The sequence below is a fragment of the Henckelia pumila genome, chromosome 2 (genome assembly GCF_033568475.1).
Source record: "Henckelia pumila isolate YLH828 chromosome 2, ASM3356847v2, whole genome shotgun sequence".
Classification (NCBI taxonomy): Eukaryota; Viridiplantae; Streptophyta; class Magnoliopsida; order Lamiales; family Gesneriaceae; genus Henckelia; species Henckelia pumila.
The window spans coordinates 1,273,426-1,296,113 of NC_133121.1; the positions used below are offsets into that span (position 1 = coordinate 1,273,426).

The 22,688-nt window shown below is 31.5% G+C and overlaps 1 long non-coding RNA gene across 2 annotated transcripts; it reads right to left on the reverse strand.

Annotated features, from left to right (window-relative positions):
• Positions 1-18,207: 18,207 nt before the first annotated feature.
• Positions 18,208-21,306, reverse strand: LOC140883769 (uncharacterized). 2 transcript variants are annotated; one of them, XR_012150457.1, is made up of 6 exons: positions 21,133-21,306; positions 20,190-21,013; positions 19,619-19,683; positions 19,391-19,485; positions 19,039-19,109; positions 18,208-18,776 (listed from the first exon to the last, which is right to left on the reverse strand). It is a non-coding gene; the product is annotated as an uncharacterized lncRNA (long non-coding RNA). The 2 variants fall into 2 exon arrangements; XR_012150456.1 differs by having other exon boundaries at positions 20,190-21,306.
• Between the last annotated feature and the right edge of the window lie 1,382 nt (positions 21,307-22,688).

The following is a 22,688-nucleotide window of genomic DNA, read 5'->3' on the forward strand; positions in this document are numbered from 1 at the left end:
TAGTTAATCTCCTTAGCTTGTTAATTTGTATACTGAAATCAAGAAAGTGGCCTCAATTTATACTAATATATCCCAAAGCCACACAGCTCCCCCCCGACAGTTGAATATTATGGCCAACTGCCAATCAAAAAATTATACACACTTCTGAGTACTCTAACGCGTGAGCAACACTTTCTATATCATAAATACATCATCATCAACTTAAGCAAACAATTTTTTTTTAAAAAAGGTATCTTAAATAAATCCCATTAATTAGAGTCAATATATATATACTTAAAAATCTTGCTGATTTGTTTAATTTCATTGGTTCTGTTGACCTTAAATTATGGTGTGTGATAGTAACAGTACTGTATAACAAAAGTTTGTCTTAATTCTGCACTATTTTTGGTTATCTATTTGATTTTGATTATAGTGCCAACCTGCCAAATCCAACTGCCACCTTAATTAAAAGATTCATTTATATCTTTAACATGCACTGAGAAGATTAATCCAAATGCGGATTGGAGAAAAACAAATCATATTATTTGTTACAAAATTACATGTGTGATGAATAGTAATCATTCGACCCATTTTTAATTAATTCAAGAGGGACTGCGTACCTTTTGACTTAAAAATGTCACACGAAGATCAGTTGACATTTGCATGTGTCCTATAATATAATATTAGTCATGCAGCTTGTTGCCATGTGAAATAGATATCAGCATTATCTCAACAACAAAATATTGGATCGAGTATGCTTAATAATTCGAATTGAGTAATATAATTATGTTTTCAAATCAAATATAAAAAGCCAAAAAAAATGTAAGATTTTAGCCTTGGTCCATTTTCGAACGTTATAATGATTTGATGTCGACATAACCAGAGACGGAGTTAGAGGGGGGCAGTGGGGGCCGTCGCCCCCCCCTCAATTTTTTTCAAATTTTTTTTTGTATATATATATCATGATATAATTAATTAAATAAACAACAATTAAAAATGAGATTTCTTTATATTTGTTAGATAAATTTATATTTTTCATTAATGCCGCTAAAATAAACTTTGATACAAAAATTCACATAATATGAATTACATTTAATTGCAAAAATATTGAAACAAATTAAATGTATTCGATGAATTAACAAATAAAAAACAGTTACATATAAATAAACATTTATATTTTTTAATTTGATTTTTTGTACAATCATCAAATTTTGAATGTATCAAGCTACTAAAATTATAATTACTATTCTAAAAAACTGAAAAATAATGTGTTAGTATGTCATGGATATATTAATTAGATTAATTTAACTATTTCAGTTTTCATAGAGCATGGATTTTTAAGTGCTAAAATTGTAATTAAACACGAGTTTATTAAATGAATTAGAAGATTTGTGTTTTAACATCTATTCATTGATATTACACTTATGCATATTTTGTTCAAAATTTCATAATAAATTTAATCACTACTTAGTTTGAAATTGTATAAAAAAATCGAGTATAATAATTTATCAAATATAATATACATGACTACATGTAAATAAAAAAAATTATATATTATTTAAATTTTTAATTTATATGTTAAATATTTTCTTTGCAGTGATTAAAATTTTAATTTTTGTATTTTAAATATTGAAAAACTTTTTTTTTTTGAAGCTAATATTGAAAAACTTTAAAATAGTTGTTTTTAACTTTTACATAATTTAATATGAAACCACATGTTTAATTTTTTATTTTAAATTTCATTATAAGAAATTCAGTTTATTTTTTGCAAAATTTAACTTTTTCTCAATGATACGAGTAAAAAATTATTTATTTATATTATTATGTATTATATATATTTTAATTTTTTTAATAATCAATAGTTATATAATACTAAATTCGCCCCCCTCACATAAAAATCCTAGCTCCGTCCCTGGACATAACATATCGATATGTGTAAGTGTCATATCAACATTATAATATAAAATTGACTAAATTTGAAAGATAATGAAATTTGACAACATATATAGACGATCAAGATCATAAAGACATAAATATATACATGATCGAAATTATAACTTTTCCGATTCAAAATAGAAATTAAGTTCACACGACGACGACCAAAAATATTTAAGCAATTTGATGAGCAGCAGTCAGAATTGGAAAAGCATGTTATAATATTTGGTCACGAGAAAAAGGAAAAAGAGAAGGATCAAATTGTCTCAATTGGGGGAAAGTTAATTTTCCACGCCCACTAAATAGTAAATACTGCGCAAGATATTTCAAATGGAAAACGCTAGAAAACTTGCCTATATATTTATTGTTTTATAAATTTATTTCATTTATTTAATTTGATATATAAAATTAGGACTTACATCCAATGTCAACGATATTAAATATCCCATTATTTATATTATATTTCGTTTTCTTTTGGGCATATATATAAAGATTAAAAATTTATTTTCTCTCAAAAACTAAAATATTTATCAAATATTTGTATTAATTGTCATGCTTTTTATTAGAATCAAACTGATCATGCGATGGCTTACTCATCATGTCATATATTGTGAAAATTAAAGAACCTATTGAATTAAAATTGTAAAAAAAAATCCAAGAAATGGATAGTTTTTGCGTAATTAATACATACATATATGTATATTATATATGTAATTGTAAAACAATTATAAATATAAATTATGTGGTGGGAACATGAACTAGCGTAATCTTGACATGTGTGACATGTTTTAGATTATAATAATTTAATCTGATGGGAAATAAAAAAAAATTCTACGTGATAGCAGAATTTGACGTTCATGGACTAGTTGAGTGGCCTTTTCATTATTTTCCAATGCCTTTCCAGCAAATAGAATTATACATTATATTATGCTCCTATACAAATCCATTTGCCCTTTCAACTGCTCTATTTTGATTAATCTAGTTTAAATTAATCTAGTTTGAAATTTAGTATTATAACTAGTCAAATTAAGTTTTATTTTCATCCGGTTATTTATTTAATTTTGTGTCATATAAATCCAGTGAATATTGTTTATTTCAAATCGATGTTATCCTATGTGTCTCATGTGATAATTAAAAAAAAAGCTATATCACATATCTAATTACATCCACCTAAGTAAAATGAAAAGCTTTTTTCTCTTGAAATTAATATTGAATATCATTTTGGTTTATTTTTTCCCTCTATTTTTGTTACATGCATGGATTTAGATGTGGAACTATCACCCTGATTTTTGGACCCTATATATTATGCTTTCATAGTCGCGTGTGTTTTGTTGCGTAGTTACTGAATGAGTGGGTGTCTTACTAGCCAACTTGTGGCTAAGGGCCTTTATGACTCTATTTGTAAACAATCTTTGTTTAATATAATTTACACTGTTTATTGGAATTTACTTTATCTTTTATCATATTGTTATGTTGTGACGTGCTATACGATGTTTAGATAAAGACCTTGAATATACTAAAGTGCATGCAAGATGTGATAGTGGATATGGATGACTATCATGAAACACATCTTGTAATCAATTGAGCCGTCCGCAATAAGGATAAGGATCGCTCAAGATTGAGACTAGCATTTGCAATGTCGAGTACTACGTTTAATTGGTATGGAACATAAAGATGTTCGAAGCATGCAAATGGATATTCATTGGATGAATGATCGAACTACCCTATTCGAACTTTCCAAGTGGTTTTCACTAATTGAGTGGAAAAGTCTGTGGTTTTGGTTGTACATCATTAGTCCTTACTACTTGAAATATCATGGAGACTCTATATGCTAGTACTGTACTTTGACTCGTTTACCGACTCTATGAGGGTCATCAGGTGTCGAGATTGGGTACAGTTACGACACATATAGAAGTCAATGCTTTGTTGTCAAGGATTCACCACACGCTTGCGAGTGTGGATATCCTATGCGATCTGAGGAGATATTAGTGTGACAAATCTCTGGCCAGAGTACATGATGTGCTTTAGGTTACTTGGTTTCCTAGTTGCACATGCGATGTCACTATTTGATCTTCAAGATGCATTGCATAGTTATCGAATCTCGAACGACTCTTGATATACCAATGGTTGTTGATTCGATCGGGATATATGGATGAAGGGACCGTACTGTACGCTAACCAAAACCCACTGGTTCTTGCAGGCACTATCAGTGATACCTAGGGAATCATGGGGCGATGTTGCTAGACGCTCTTACCATGATTCGATGGGCAAGTCGGAAATTGTTGTTCCAAGTCACAAAGGAGTTGTGGGCCCACGGCTAGCTGTATCCCTGAACCATTGAGGGTTACACAAGTAAAAGATTTTTAATCCCCGTTGAGATAATTAAATTTAATGAGTTAAATTTAGCGAATGAGAAGTAGGACTTCTTATTGATGAGTAGAGGGAGTGAGATTTCCTAAAAAGACATAGGGATGCTATTTTTGGAAACTACTGAATTCGGATTCAGAAAATTTATCTTGACTTTAAAATATACAGAAAATGTTTCTGTACACATTGGTAAAATTGGTTTAACAATTTGATTCACGATAAATTTTATATTAATTTTTGAACATGCGGGCTTTGCTTGTCAGGCTGAACTTATGACTAATTGACCCTAAGCTGTTAGCAGCCCATGTTATAAATAAGTTATTGCAGTACAGAAATTACACACAAGGAGCTCATAATTTTCGAAACCTAGAGAGCACTCTCCCTAGGTTTGGCCGCCCCCTTCTCTGTGTTCAAAAATCCAGTCTGCAAATTTCAAAATTTGCAGTCTGGTTTGACAGACCAGATCTGTTGGATTCTCTTCGTAGAAACTTCTGATAGACTTTCTAGTGCAGTTTGTCAGAGGATTTTAGAATTCTGTTCGTGGACCTGATTCAGGAGTTGATCGATCGAGTCATCACTCATCAGTTCCTGGGATATACAAGAAGAGCAGATTTATCTGTTGGAGTCCATAACCTCAAGTTGAGACTTGAGAGGTAAAATTTATTATTGTTTTATTTTACTTATTTATTTAATCGTAAGAATTTGATACCCACGATTTGGAATCGTTCCAGATCAGAAAATAAAAATTTTAAACCTTCCGCTGCTACGAGTATCAGATCTACGGATCCGAGAACGTGTTCCAACAGTTACGTGTTTGATTTTCGGACATGGAAAACAACCGTTGAATCTCGTATTAAAATTTAATGTTAGAAAAACTTATATAATTTTGAGAAAAACTATATATTTATATATATATATATATATATATATATATTTTGTTTGATAATTGAAAATGACTTTTCTTGTTGCATATTTTGTTTGATAATTGAAAATGACTTTTCTTGTTGCACCTATTATATATATACTACGATGTATGTACGTTTGAAAATTTGATTGGTGAGTGAGTCCATAGGTCCCAAACCAACAAAATTGGTTGGTGAATTTGTCCCCATACAATATATTATTTTCATCAAAGATGTAAACAGGTCAACTTCACAAGGTGGCTTACGTGTTTTCCAAATTAAAAGTGCCTAAAACAAATAGTACTGGCCAATAAGGATATTTAATCGGGAATTTTTATTTGAAGAAAGGGGGAAATTTTCCATTCTTATCCAAACAAAAATTGGCACCAGGTCCCACAACCCAATTAATTTTATAAGATTATATTATTTGTATATTAATTAATGATATATATTAACAAATGAATAAATAAATATAGATATAGAAGCTTCCATGCACCCCAAAAATATATAATAATAATAATAATAATAATAATAATAATAATAATAATAATAATAATAATAATAATTAAAAAAAATGTCTTAGTTTCATCGTATTAGGAAACATGGATTCATTCTCACCCCTAAATTAATTAAAAAGAAAAACCCATTGCGCTACATGCACGTAGCTTAATATTTTTTTTTCAAAATATTCACGCATATCAATGTGAGAAATGGAGGATATAATATTTCATGCATGGCCAATTTTGTTATTATATATATGATGTATTAACCACAGTTTGTTTGGAGATAAATCCATTCGAATGAATTTTAAATTCATAATCAATTATTTTTCCAATCATTATCCGTATATACGTAGCAGTTCAATAGAACCTGTGGCCTCACCCGTCGTATAAGTGTGACCGTGTCGCGGTAAATTAACTTTAGCGTTACGAAATATTCTTTACAAAACTGTAGGGTTTTAAATTTTGTTAATAGAATGTGTACATGATTAAATTAAACGAATATTCGGTTCGTGAACTCTAATATTGATTGATTGATATATATTCATCTTGTATGGACAAACCTGACCTGACCTGACTTGACCAGACCAATATTATTTGAGGATGAACTTCAAAACCATATATTAATCCCATACATACATTTATAATATCTTATCTAATATAATATACATATATATTATATATGTATGTATATATATATCCATGTTAATTTGATGGAACAAATTAATTAATTAACTAAAGATGTCTTGGCCAATGTAATTAATTAGCTAATCTCGATCCTCGATCGATATTATAATATCGACTTAAAAATTTTGGTGGAAAATATAATTGGACGCAAGAATGAATTGATCAGTGTCAATCAGAAATCTGTACCCCTGATGCATCGACATGACACATGGCGGTCGGTTATTGGCTGGTCGGTATATATATAGAATCATCATCAAGTGCATGACAACTTAAAACACTTAATAATCTTTGGTACATCATTTCATGCAGGGGGAGATTAATGTGCGGGAGACAAAGTGGAAACATCAATGCCTTTTCAATTTTTTACTTGTGGACCATATTCATATATAAACCTCAAAACATATATATGGCCACCAATTATATATCTCGATCCAAAATTAATTTGGAGCTAGGAAAAAAAAATTAAGGGTTGAGAGTTGTGATGTGATGCATATATATATGTTCGAATTTTTCCAATCTTGGTGGATCAACTAATCGTTATAATATATATGTCATTAATTAATGTATATTATTCTTTGCATTCGTTTTTACAAAGTTGAAACATGGGATATATTGTTAGCATATCTTGTAAATAATCTTCTTTGATTTGTTTTCTAGTCTACATATTAGATTTCTGATTTACTTTTCTTGTATTTTGTTTTTGTATTTCAAATTAGAGATTTATTTGTGCTTATATTTAAGATATCATTAAACATTACGTTATTGTAAATCTGTATTTAAATGTTTACAGGTGATCGATAATATCAAGTCACTCTTTAATTACAAACTTCTACAATAATTTGGATGTGAAAAAATAAAAGTTAGATATTTCTTAAGAAATGTTTTTTAAGGTATATCTTCATCGATTAATGAAATCTTACACTAAAGATAATATCCAAATCATGCATTCAATGGTTCGTATCTGTTGTTAATTGTGTCTATCAAACTTTGGGCTTACAAATCAGTTTGGGTTTCTTTGGTTAGTGGACTTTCTTATTAAAGGAATTGGAGTCCAGCCCAGTAAGAGGAATTAGTTGGAAGACGGTTCTCTGAGAATCAAGAAGTATAAACAACTCAGGAGTTCTTCAGTTAGACGACACAACTAATCAAAACACCCGATTAGAAAAGAATCTCAAGTTCTTTGAAAGAGGGACGAACACTAAACGAGAGGTGATCGTGATCTGGAGTAAAGAAGGCAAAGCAACAAGAAGGGATCGTGAATTGACAGAGAGTGTTCTAACTCAAGGAAGAAGGCTTGTGTTTTTTGAATCTGTAATTCCGTGTGAAAATCTCTCTTGGTGTTATGATTTGTATCAAAGGAACATACATTCTTCTAATCTTGATCAATAAAGGGTGGCTTGGATTTCCCGTGGACGTAGATCTTGTTAAAGATCGAACCACATAAATGTTCTGTGTTTTCTTACTGTCAAGTGCATGCTTGTGATCATAGATTGATATTGTGAATTGGTTTAGAATTGCATCTGGTAAATTTCATAACAACTGGCGCCGTCTGTGGGAAACGAGAAGGAGAAATCAAAACAGATGGGAAGCATGAAATTCGACATTGAGAAATTCACGGGCAGTAATGATTTTGGGCTTTGGAGAATTAAGATGCGTGCAATCTTAATTCAACAAGGTCTTCTTGAGGCCCTAGAAGGGGAGGAAGTTTTGAAAGGAGATGATAAGAAAAAGACACAAGTCATGTTAAAGGCTCAGAGTGCCATTATCCTCTATTTGGGAGACAAGCCACTCAGAGAGATATCAAAGGAAACATCTGCTGCAGGAATATGGTCCAAGCTGGAGAATCTTTACATGACTAAGTCTTTAGCTAACAGGCTGTATATGAAGCAAAGGTTATACTCATTCAAGATTACTGATGACAAGGGAATATCAGAGCAGATTGATGAATTTGTAAAAATCTTGGATGATCTTGAGAACATTGAGATCAAGTTGGAGGAGGAAGATAAGGCATTGATCCTACTAAATTCACTGCCTCAGTCCTATGAACATTTTCGAGATACTTTACTTTATGGCAGGGATCAAACTATAACCTTAGATGAAGTCCAATCTGCTGTCAAGGCTAAAGAGTTACAAAAGAAACTACAATCTAACTCACAGCCCCATGGTGAAAGTCTTATGACAAGGGGCAGACAGGAGAAAAGATTTCATAAAGGCAACAGGGGAAGATCAAGGTCCAAAAGAAAATCTAGGCCACCTTTCAAACTGAGATGTTTTATCTGTCATAAGGAGGGGCATTTCAAGAGAGATTGCCCGGACAGGAAGCACAATTCATCAGAGAAGTACAGAGAAGTTGCAGAAGCCTCATTAGTTTCAGATGCTTATGACTCTGCAGAAGCATTGACCATTTCAAGCCAAAATTCAGGAAATGAGTGGATACTTGATTCGGGGTGTTCATTTCATATGTCACCTAATCGATCATGGTTTGAAACACTTCAAGAAACTGACCAAGGAGTGGTCATACTAGGGAATGATAAATCATGCAAAGTAAAAGGAATTGGATCAATTAAACTGAGAATGTATGATGGAACAGACAGAGTGTTACAGCAGGTCAGATATGTTCCTGAGTTGAAAAGGAATCTTACATCTTTGGGAATGCTGGACTCAAATGGTTATTCTTTCAATTCAGAAAATGGAAACCTGAGGGTCTCTAAAGGGTCTCTAGTAGTAATGAAAGCAGTAAGAAGGAATTATGTATACATTCTTCTTGGAAACACTATACTGGGAGATAGTTCAGTGGTCTTAAAATCAGAAGATACTACAAATTTATGGCACTTAAGGCTCGGTCATGTCAGTGAAAGAGGATTGATTGAGCTGTCAAAACAAAATCTTCTGTGTGGTGATAACATTCAGAATCTGGACACATGTGAGTACTGCATATTGGGAAAATCCAAGAGAGTACAATTTAAAGGAGGAATCCACAGTACTTCAAGGCCTTTTGAATATGTCCACTCAGATCTGTGGGGGCCTTCAAAGACCACTACACATGGAGGTGGACGATAATTCATGTCCATTATGGATGACTATTCTAGAAGACTTTGGGTCTTTGTGCTTAAGAGCAAAGATGAGACTTATGAGAAATTCAGAGAATGGCTAACACTGATGGAGAACAAGCTGGACAGGAAGTTGAAGTACTTAAGGACTGACAATGGTCTTGAGTATTTTTCTGATAAGTTCAATAACCTGTGTAAGCAAGAAGGCATTACAAGGCATAAGACTAATCTAGGAACACCACAACAAAATGGAGTAGCTGAGCGCATGAATAGGACATTACTGGAGAGGGTCAGATGCATGCTGCTGAATGCAAATATGCCTAAGAAATTTTGGGGGGAAGCAGTTAACACAATATGCTATCTGATAAATAGGTGTCCTAATAGTGCCTTGAAGTTCAAAACACCAATGGAAATGTGGAGTGGTGTACCTGCAGATTACTCAGGTCTCAAGGTGTTTGGATGTCTTGCTTATGCACACTACAAGCAAGACAAATTGGAACCAAAGGCCCTAAGATGTATATTTGTAGGTTACCCTAAAGGGGTAAAGGGATACAAAGTCTGGAATCTTGAGTCAAAGGGGCCAAGATTCTTCCATATCAGAGATGTGGTGTTTGATGAATTAAAGATGGGTTTCAAGCAGACTATTGATACACATGAGACAACATCACCGAGAGATACAGACCTTAGAGTTGAGGTGGAGCATGATTCACATACTAAATTACTGGAAGATGGTGATCTCATAAACTCAAGAGGAGACTCACATGACAGTAAAGAAGAATCCTATCAAGAAAGAAGAGAAGACTCTTATATGCTATCCAGGGACAGAGTAAGAAGAATAATACATCCTCCTCAGAAGTTTGGCCAAGCTGATATAGTATCCTATGCTCTAAATGTAGCAGAACAGGTTGAGCATAGTGAACCTCTTTCATATCATGAAGCTGTATCATCCAATCAAAGTGTAAAGTGGAAACAAGCAATGAAAGAAGAAATCAGTGTTTTAGAAAGAAACCAGACTTGGAAGTTGGTTGACAAGCCAAAGAATCATCGGGTAATAAAGTGTAAATGGATATATAAATTGAAGGAGGAGAATCAAGGAATTAAATCAATGAGATACAAGGCTAGACTTGTGGCAAAAGGATTCACACAAGTTGAAGGGATAGACAATCATGAGATATTCTCACCAGTGGTTAAACATACTTCAATAAGGGTAATGTTAGCACTGGTGGCTCATTTGGATTTGGAATTAGAACAGCTTGATGTAACAACTGCCTTCCTTCATGGTGAGTTAGAAGAAACCATATACATGGATCAACCCGAAAGCTTTGTTGAAACTAAAAACAGTAACAAAGTATGCTTACTCAAAAGATCACTTTATGGTCTAAAACAAAGTCCAAGACAATGGTACAAACGATTTGATGATTTCATGATGACTATAAAATTCGAAAGGAGTGCTTATGACAGCTGTGTCTATTTCAAAAGAGATGGTGAAACAGTGAGGATCTTTCTTCTATTGTATGTGGATGACATGCTCATAGGTAGCATGAGCAAGAGTGAACTAAATGATCTAAAGGAGAAATTGAGATCAGAATTTGAGATAAAAGAATTGGGGAAAGCTAAGAAAATTCTTGGAATGCAAATTATCTGGGACAGAAAGGCAAAGACTTTATTCTTGAATCAAAGCTCTTATATTAACAAAGTTCTACAGAGGTTTAATATGCATAAGTCCAAAGCTTCAAGTACACCTTTGGGACAACACTTTAAACTCTCAGCAGAACAGTCCCCCAATACTCCAGAAGAAAGAAAAGAAATGGAAGGAACACCATATGCAAGTGCTGTGGGGAGCATAATGTATGGAATGGTATGCTCTCGGCCTGACCTTGCTTTTGCTCTGAGTGTAGTTACAAGGTTTATGGAAGATCCAGGAAAGGAACATTGGGAAGCTCTAAAGTGGATTTTGAGATACTTAAGAGGATGCTCAAATCTTGGACTATTGTTTGAAAGACAAACATCAGATAAACATCCTATTATGGGGTATGTAGACTCAGACTTTGGTGGAAATCTTGACTCCAGAAATTCAATCACAGGGATAGTTTTCACTGTGTTTGGAACAGCAATAAGCTGGAAAGCTTCACTTTAATCTGTAGTAGCTCTGTCCACAACAGATGCAGAATATATAGCTCTTACCGAAGGAATCAAAGAGGCTATATGGCTTAAAGGAATCATGAAAGAGTTTGGTATTGCACAAGACAAGGTGGAGGTACATTGTGACAACCAATCTGCTATTCACCTTACAAAGCATCAAAATTTCCATGAGAGATGCAAGCATATTGATGTGAAACTCCACTTCATTAGGGACATCATATCTAAGGGTGAGGTAGTAGTGGAAAAGATATCTACTCTTGAGAATCTGGCAGATATGATGACTAAAGCAGTTCCATATGAGAAATTCAAACATTGTCTTGATTTGATCAAGGCTGTGGTGAGGAACTAAGTCTCTTGACAGAGGAAGGAAGCCAGCCACAACTTTGATTGACAAGGTGGAGATTGTTGTTAATTGTGTCTATCAAACTTTGGGCTTACAAATCAGTTTGGGTTTCTTTGGTTAGTGGACTTTCTTATTAAAGGAATTGGAGTCCAGCCCAGTAAGAGGAATTAGTTGGAAGACGGTTCTCTGAGAATCCAGAAGTATAAACAACTTAGGAGTTCTTCAGTTAGACGACACAACTAATCAAAACACCCGATTAGAAAAGAAGCTCAAGTTCTTTGAAAGAGGGACGAACACCAAACGAGAGGTGATCGTGATCTGGAGTAAAGAAGGCAAAGCAACAAGAAGGGATCGTGAATTGACAGAGAGTGTTCTAACTCAAGGAAGAAGGCTTGTGTTTTTTGAATCTGTAATTCCGTGTGAAAATCTCTCTTGGTGTTATGATTTGTATCAAAGGAACATACATTCTTCTAATCTTGATCAATAAAGGGTGGCTTGGATTTCCCGTGGACGTAGATCTTGTTAAAGATCGAACCACATAAATGTTCTGTGTTTTCTTACTGTCAAGTGCATGCTTGTGATCATAGATTGATATTGTGAATTGGTTTAGAATTGCATCTGGTAGATTTCATAACAGTATCTTTACACATATACGTAATTAATGATATATTGTTGACGTGACAAATCATGAGACATTAGATCTATCATTATAGTAATACTGATCATAAGATAAATTGAACTCTACCATCTTCGTCATGCACGTTAAAAAAAACTACAAGAAATGATCAAGATATATATACATGTTTGGTATTTTGGTTTGAGCTGTTTTGTTTAATAAGGTCTGGTGGTTCAGTACTCTTCTTACAAATGGAGAGATAAATGCTAGCTAGCTAGAGAACAGTTCCCAAGATGAGTTTAATTAATTTGAGGTAATATTATATATCTCCTAGAACCAAGGAGGCTAGGCTACAATTAATTAACAAGATATAGGAAGGGATTTATTTATTTATTTAGGGCATACCATATATAAAAGGAAATTTGAAGTTCAAACTTCGATTTGATAAATTAACAGTACTCTAAAACGCGAAATTAGATAAATTAGTCGATCGACCCCTTATTATTCTCTTGGATTCCAAATCACCATAATTATTTACTCAAAAAATTAACCCTCGATAGATTTTGAAGTTGGGATGCAGCACTAAATTAATGAAAGAAAATTTCATGCATTACATGGAAAATGTCAAAAAAGATATAAGTAGGTAAGCTAGCACTGAAAAAATGTAAGATCCCTTTTGGGTTCCTTTTGGTTTTTGGGTCCTTTCCCACTAATTTCTCAGATTCGTGTCTTCAACTACGCCATGCATTATGCCCTTGCCACTTTATCAGCTTCCATCATTACTATTTACCAAGGGTTTTGACTTATATATTAACTGCATATTATTATGTTTTTAATTAATTTTAAATATTAATCGATATTATTGGATATATATTATATAATTAGCAAAATATAACAAGCACGTGTTGTATATATGTGTATAAATTGATGTTTTATAAATATATTTTTGATGCAGTATTTTTTATGTGAAAATATTAGAAGCTACATTAGTTTCAAGAATTTTTCTGAATATTTTTAAAAATTTTTGATAATAAATTAGAATAATATTATTTAAACGTACAATTAGCATTTTGCAATCAGTTAGAGGATATAATTATTTTGTGACCATTCTATTCTTCTTACCCAGTGCATGCAATCTAAGTATTATAATATAATATTTTCTTTAAAAATACATATTTTTTAAAATTAAAAATATTTTTCTGTCTTTGGATCTTGCCAGCCCTCTTGGAAAGTAGTCAGAGTGCATTCAGCATTGGGAGTCATTTTTCAAACATATAATTTCAATTATTTGAATATATGATCGATGTTAACGTTGTCTGAGAATTAAAATCACTAGAAATAAATTAATGATGTATTGGACATTAGTATTGACTTTGAAATTAAATATATAATAAGAACACACTAGCTATATATATATATATATATATATATATATATATATATATATATATATGACTATAATATAACCTTATCTTGTGGAAAACATGCCAACTTTTGTATATTTAAAGTTATTTAAATTAATAATTAAGTATATATTTGGTCCTCAAATATATATATATATATACACATCTTAGCGATCGAGACATGTGGTACATGTGTAACATAATAAAAAAACCTACGCGAATAAAAAAAATTGTGGAAGATGAAAAATAAAGAAATATATAAGTTGAAAAAATCGTATTGATGTCATATTGATGGAAAAAAATCAATTAATATAAATATCTCAAACTTGAGATAGTAAATATATATAATGTAGATATATATAGTAAGATATACACACACGTATGTGGGCTTCTTCCTTTTTCACCAATCCAATTTTATATTTAATTTACTTTGTACTTAGATTTTTATTTTTTGCCGACGACTCTACCGACACGTTGATTAATTATCGCCAAGCCAGCTGAAAATTAATTAAATCCTTGAATTTTTTAAATTTTTTAATCATGATCATTATAATCAATTGATGGTGCGTTTCTACCCAATTAATTAGTGCAATCACTTGTAATTAATTCCTCCCAATTTACATCTCATTGATGTTGGGGTTTAATTATATTGCTATTGCAGAAAAAAAATATTATAGTTAATTTATTTGAATTAATTGAAATATATATATGGAATTTTGGATGCCAATTTATTAGTTATCTGAAATATTTTTACATTTTTTTATTATAATAACTAAATTTGAAAGCCTTTTAAAACTAAATTAGATGTCGATGTATGTAAAAACTTCAAACATCTAATGTTAATAAGGATTATAATATGGGGAAAATTCATTATATTATATTCATTAAGATTTTCTGTCATGAAAATATAAGAAAACAATTTTTTAAATGTCATATCAACGATATTCGACGTCACGTGACTATTTAGAAGGACGATTTCCCATTTTCCATTTGTCTTATACTTGAACCAAAATATGAAAACATATTTGCATATGCAATTTAATCTTATGTGTAGCATAGGAATATATATATTCATGTATCTAATATTGGGAACCTAACATTGAGATAACATATAATTTGGATCCAAAACTTGCTCAAAATATCTTTAGCAATCCAATCTACAAACATTTCATGGTGTGTATAGGTTTTATTATCTCGGATATATACCATACATACACATTTAATGGTGTCGATTGCGTTACTTTGATGAACAATAATGTTATGCAGCGAACATAGTCATTCTTATCTTATCTCAAACATATATTGAAACTTTTAACATAAGATGATATTAAAATTAAAATAAATTTTACTTTATAAACTCATTTTATTATTCGAGAAATTAAATTCTATCAAACCTTAAAGGTGGATTTTATTGATTCAAAATGTAAAATGATCACTTCATGTGAATTGTCTCGTAAAGTTCCCAAGAAAATTGGCTCAAGTCAACTGAATATCTTTTCGAATGAATGTGTTTGATTTGATAAGTTTAAACTCTATTCCATCAATCAAATCTTATACGTTTGGTTGGTTTGGTCAGCTAAATATATATATTATAAGATATAATACATATATATATATGTCTTATTAGTTATAATATATATATATATATATATATATATATATATATATATATATATATATATCTGTGTGTGTGTGTGTGTGTGTGTGTGTGTACATGTGAAGGCAAATTAAAGTCTGGAATTAAATGAGATACTATATATTTTAAAATCTAAATATGCACGTTCATGAAATATAAGAAATTATGATCTCCATACATTAATTAATTCTCGATCAATATTTTCTCCGTTTTAATATTTATTTTAATTTAGTCGTAACTTGGAATTAATTCATGGAGCTAATCGTATGACTTAGATATATTTGTTGTTGAGACCAATATAATATAATGGTGCTTGAATGTGATTCCACTCACTTGAACACATCAAAAGAAAAAGATACCGACGCCATATCCTTAGAAATTTCCGATTAGGACATGAATGTTGGACTAAATCCAAAGGTCCTTGTTTACGTTCTTTAATTTACATTTCCAAATATCTTTATAACGTCTCACTTCATTAATTTTTTATGTGAAAAATTAAATACACATTTATGCACATGTATATATTCTAGAGAAAATTGTTTTTCTTTTCCATCTTTTATATTTGATCATAATTTGCGATTTTGATATGTTAGATTATCAGAATTAAGATTCAATCATGTACCTTCCAAATTTTTGTTTGATAATTTTAGTATTTGTTTTGTAATTTTAAATTTTTTTTTATATGAAAATACTTACATGACAATATTGAACACGTTCATGACATGATTAGCGCCACTAAAACTTTAAAATTCAATAATATACATAGATGACCAAAATAAGACAAACATAAAAGACCAATTCATACATTCATAAAAATACGTGAAATCGTCATCTCTCCATTTCTCATGTACGTTCATTCATTCCTCCCTTCCTGGGTTGAGAGGTAATGTGAGCGCAGACATAGGACCTTCCCTAATGGCTTTATGTTTCCACTGCCTCGTGCATGCTTTTGAGTTCTCTGTTGAATTTGGGAACTTTGAGTCCACATTCATTCATTCGGCCAATAATGCATGTAATGCATGTGTCCCCAATTTTAATGAAGCCAATTTCTTTGAAATGAACCCGTACTGGTGGAAGTCATTTCATTCACATTATATATTTTTATTGTAGATATCCATCACACGTACGCATATATATATTCAGTTATTAATAACTCAACGAATTACGCAAACCTATAGTCCTATATGAACAAATATTGGATATTATATATACATTTATTCAATTATTAATTAGTGATTGTATACATTACAAGTGGTTCCAGACACTATATCTGATTGAGGAGTTCGCTCATATTCAAAACCTGTACGTCTTGGATACTAATTTTGAGTGTTTATTTCTCAGTCTCTGGCTTATACGTGATAGATTGTGATAAATTCTTTTTTTTTTTAAATCGTGATTACTGATAAACCATAAAAATATGGTTGGAGACCCATTGAGCTTAAATCTTAATTAGGATAGTGATTTCTGACAGAGTCATTATTGTCATTTTTTTCCAAGAGTTACGCTCCAAAGAAGGATCTATCAATATCACGATACACAACAAATTCGATAAAATATCACTGACCTGATTTCAGGAACATTATATTTTTTTTCCTGTTATTAATGATGTTTAGTCATTTTTAAATGATACAAAACTTTTGGTTCTTGTTTGTCATTGCCCTTGTTCAAATATCTCAAATATAAGTTCCATTTTGAATTTTCATCTAGTGTTTTAATACCTCTGAACTAATTTGTAAAATGTATGTTTTACTCCAGATATTGTTTATTAAAAACTTGTGTAATATATTATGTTATATGATGATTTTGACGAGTACGAATATTCATAATGAATCTAAATTCATCATCCCCGTACTCTACAACCTGTTCTTTGGAAATCTTTTCTTGTTCACGGCCTCAAAATCTTGGGATTTTTTACGTTGATTTTATATTATCTTTGGTGATATTCTATCACATGACTTATCTATCTTCCTTGGAATTGATGCCCGTGAAATTCATTTGCGTGACATATCTTTTTCTCTTAATTGGTACCTCATATTAGCTAAGGTTGTGGGTTACAAATGGTGATAATCCCTCGGTTGGTTTATTTTTAAACAAATCTATCTAATGTTACCTAGAAATGACTAAGTTGTATAAACGAGGGTTAAATAAACCCCTATTACCCCCATGTATTAGCTATCTTTCTTTCTATCATTTTATCACTTTCCATCAATACCCCCAACCTAAACCATTGCAGACAAAGATTTGTGTTTCTTAGGAGCACATGATGTTTGAAATTTATATTTCTGGCGTTTTATTTTGTTATCTCGTTTGAGAACACTACAAGAAAATTGCAAAACGACAACGGATATTATCCGTTGTCGTAGGGGGGGAAAAAACCGTTGTAACTGGGGGCGTTGTAAAAAGCGTGCCCTATTACAACGGTTTATATCCGTTGTCGTAGATATCCTACCACAACGGTTTTGCAACAGTTTGTAACCGTTGTCGTAAGTCTTCAAAGACAACGGTTCTGCAACAGCGTAAATCCGTTGTCATTGACACTTTAAGACAACGGTTTTTATCCGTTGTCGTTGCTCAAATAAAAAACAAAAAAAAAATTATTTTAATATACAAATTTTCAATATTATAAATGAAACAAAATTTAAAATTTCTAAAATAAAATTTAAATAAAATTTTTCAATATTCCAAATCAATATTCTAATTCTAAATTCTAAATCAATACACACTAGAAAATATATAAATCGAGTAATGAACTAATCTATATAAATTAACTCGGAACTTTCCTATATATCGAGTTATGAACTAATCTATATAAATTAACTTGAAACACTCCTTCTAGATTATCCCCTCGTTGTAGAGTATTGTGTATGACTAATTGTTTATTATTCATTGTACTTTCCACAGCAACAAAAAGCTTTGTGGTAGTGAAAGCGGAAGGCAAAGAGCTGGAATGTGTTGGAACCATCGAACTCACAGTCTGCAATGCCTAATGTTTGTTTCGCACTTTTTCCTCGGAAGACTGTGAGGTATTTTTCGGTGCTACCCGAAACCCAGAATCTGAATTCACGATGGTTCAAATGCGGGGGCGGGTTGATTGATTTCCAGTCTGCATCAGCTAAGTACTTCAGTGATTTCAATGCTTGGAGTCTAACTTTGCCATGCTTGTCAACTGTGAGGTAGCTACCCCCATCCGAGCATTTGTCCATGTAGTTCCTAAATCTGCTTAATTTTAAGACAAGATAAAGGTTATACCTTTTGGAATTCAAACAAACTGTAGCAGAAGAAATTCGATGTTGTGTGGACGTGTACTCGACTAAAAGTCTCTACATGTAAACGTGATGATTCGATCTTGAGTTCGTTTTTATTTGGGGCTACATGGGTTTGGCTCATAAGGGGATATACAGTACATCCATGTTTGGTACGGATCATTGGACTAATTTATCTGACAGATCACACTCAAAACATAACCAGAAACACTAACCTTAATCGAGAGATGACAAAATGGCCTCCAGATTTCAGGAAATAGGATGCATTTAGAGCTAAAATTCTTGCCTGAAAAAATTACAAGGAGCATGTATCACGGCATTATCGATGAGAACAAAACTTAGATGTCTCTTGGCACCCAACTTAATCACAACATATTAAACAGAAACTAATCAATAACACCAACTATATAGTAAAACATACACAGCTTGTTAGTCATTCGTATTACAAAGAATAAATATTGTAAACCAAGGAAACTTCAAGGGTTCAAGGGCTAAAACAAACTTAAAATCAAAGATAAGTTGCACATTACAACAGGGTCAAGTATAGAACCATAATAGTTCTCATACCCGGCTCTAGTTCTGGACTTCAATAGATTGAGAGATGCTGATATATTTTGCTCCACAAGCTTTCTGGTATGTTCCCTAAAGATATCTGCTGCAAGCTGGGGAAAAAAACACCTTAGGCACTATATCTATCTTCTCATTCTTATATAAACAACAGTATGGGCAGTGGCATCAACTATCTGATGGCTACATATGCTATTTGGTTCCCAGTATTTTTTTTTGTTTATTTACCTCGTCAGAAAGTCGGTACAGAAGTTGTGCTTCTCTGAGGCTGATCAACTGACTCGCATTAAGAGCTAGCAAACATAAAGACACATAAATAAGTTGCAATGTCAACCTATTGTTACCGTTAGTCAAGTGTAGAATTTAGCGACGAATTTAATAACGTAACAATTATGATAATAACAAAAGATCATATTCACATATTAGAAGTAAAATTCTGCCAGATGGAATCTACATGAATCAATCTAAGTAAAAAGACTTACATCTTAACAACATTCAGCTTAAATGCAGGACATCTAAAGTGATGCATTACCTGATTACCAGTTCAAGTCGCTTTAAGATATATCACAATGACAAAAAAATTACATTTTTCAACATACTTATTCTTGGTTATCTGTTAAAGCAGAAGCCTAAATGCAAGTTAAATAAATGAATTGAAATGGAATAAACATGAGAAATTTTGCTTGAAAGATTTTTCAAGACCAACCATAGGATATAAATCTAACAGGGTTTTCTATCAACAAAAAATGATATTATGAAACTTATGGGGCACATAAAACAACCACGTGATGGGCATTACCTTGGGCAATCGATTTAAATTTGAAAGCATAGAGCCTCTAGGCATTATCCTGGACAGCAACCTCAACCTGACAGACCAGGTTATTTGATGACAATAGAAATTCTAAAATGGAGCAATGGATTTGCAGAACCATGAATTTCAGTTTTATCCACACTTACCCAAAGAAAACACTAGAAAACTTCACGGTCAACTATGTCAAGAAAATATAACCGGAAAGTTATACAATGCTCAAATACCTGGGCATCAGTGACCTTGAGCACGCGTTTCCAGGGTAACAGGAAAAAAGAGGAGATTTAAATACAGTGAGGTAGATTCAAGTCCCCTAAGTCCACAAAATCTGCTCACGTTCAACCCCTCAAATCCGAACCAAAACAGTCCGTTTGATCCACAACCCCCAAGTCCCTGTCATAGCATCACTAGCCAACTTCTAGGCTCCCAAAAGCTCCTTAGAGTATACCATAATACAACCCAATATCAGCTCCACCAATGCACCCACTAACCAATTCCTACGAAGCTGGATAGTTTGAAACATCCCCAACCAACGTCACGTTTCAATTCCATTCATTCTAACGCTACCACGTGAACTACATATCACCCGTGGTAGCCCCTACATCATCACACCAACAGCCACCATCAACACACAACAGAAAACACGAACAAGGCAACCAACAAAATTCTGAAGTTTTCGAAAAAAACACAAGCATGATATACATTCTTTTCAAAGTCCAAAAAATCGATTTAATCAATACATAATATCATCATACAATCGGCCTCCAACAAGAATCCAACAACAAAGTAAATCCATCGGCCGATAGAGGAGGAATCTGCACAGGGCACGCATATTTTTTTTCAAAAAATTCGAAAATGGGAAATGCACTAGCTATCAACGAAATGCTGACACAATAATCATATATAAAATGCAAGAAATAGACCACAATCTTGCCTATCTTATGCAAGAAACAAGAAATCGAAGAGGGCCAATCAATCGGGTGTTGCGGCCGAGAGCAAGCTGAGCGAGGGAAATCTGGAGTCCAAGAACAGCGAGCTCGAGCTGCTCTTCTAGCTGGCCATGGAGCTATTTTGGAAGAGAAATCGAAGCTGGCGATGCTTGGGTGAAGATTGAGGGAACGGAAATGAAGAACAGGGGGAATCGCGACAAGAGTGGGCGGCTAGGGTTGAGAGTTGAAAAAAGAATCGCGATATAGAGAAGAAGCTTGAAATGGAATAGATGGTGCACGTATAGGAAAAGAAAATAATATAGAGAGATTTTTTAAAATGGACTTTTACAAATACCAATAATCAAATATAACCTTAATGTAAGTTAATTTTTAAAACTAGCCTTAAGTTTCAAATATATCCTTTAACACATTATTACATTAAACATACAAACATATTAATTTGAACTAATATGATAAGATATTTTATTAAATAATTGGTCTATTGCACTTGTGTTTTAATTTAATTGCATTTGTTTTTATATTCAGATTTATTTTATATTTAATTTATATTTATAATATAACTTTTATATAATTATAAATTCTTAGCATGAATTAATTGTAATAGTTATTGTTATTATTATCTGATCTATAAATACAAATTCATGACTAAAAAAACTCAACATAAATAAGTATAATCCTTGTGTATTGTTATTAACACTACTATATATTGTCATTAATAATATTATTAGTTTCCCTTTTAAAAAATATTATTAGTTTATTTATTATTATTCCCTGTTAAATATTCTTCAGATTATTATTTAAAATTAATATTTTTTTTGTGATTAATATTATCGATCTCAAATTATTCCTTATCATTTAGTATTATATTTATTAGGATTATTAAAATTATTAATATAATTTCTACTTTTATCATTAATATAATTATTTTAATAAATTCTCATTATTTTTAATATTTTAATTTATTATCATTCATATTAATATGATTATTATTATTATTATCATGATGAAAAATTAATTATTCATTAAGAATACATAATTTTATTATTCAATTTATGATTAATGTTATCAATATCAAATCATTTCTTATCATTTAGTATTATACTTATTACGATTATTATAAGTATTAATATAATTTTCATGTTTATCATTAATATAATTATTTTAATTAATTATAATTATTTCTTCATATTAATATATTATTATTATCACGATGATAAATTAATTATTCATGAAGAAAATAAATAATGCATAATAAAATAATTTTATTTCAATTATTTAGGAAAGTGATTCTTATTTCTCTAAGTTGTAATATTTTATTGAGATAATGGAATGAATAAGGAAAGGGAATTTTTGGATTATTAAACTATAAAAGGTTATATTTTATAATATTTAATAATGAAGGCTATTTTTAAAAATAGCCTACTAATGTGGGCTAGAATAAGTAAATTCTCAATAATATATCATTTTTAAAAATAAAAATAAAAATAAGAATAAAAATATCAAAGACAACGGATTATAAAAAATCGTTGTTGTAGCTTCA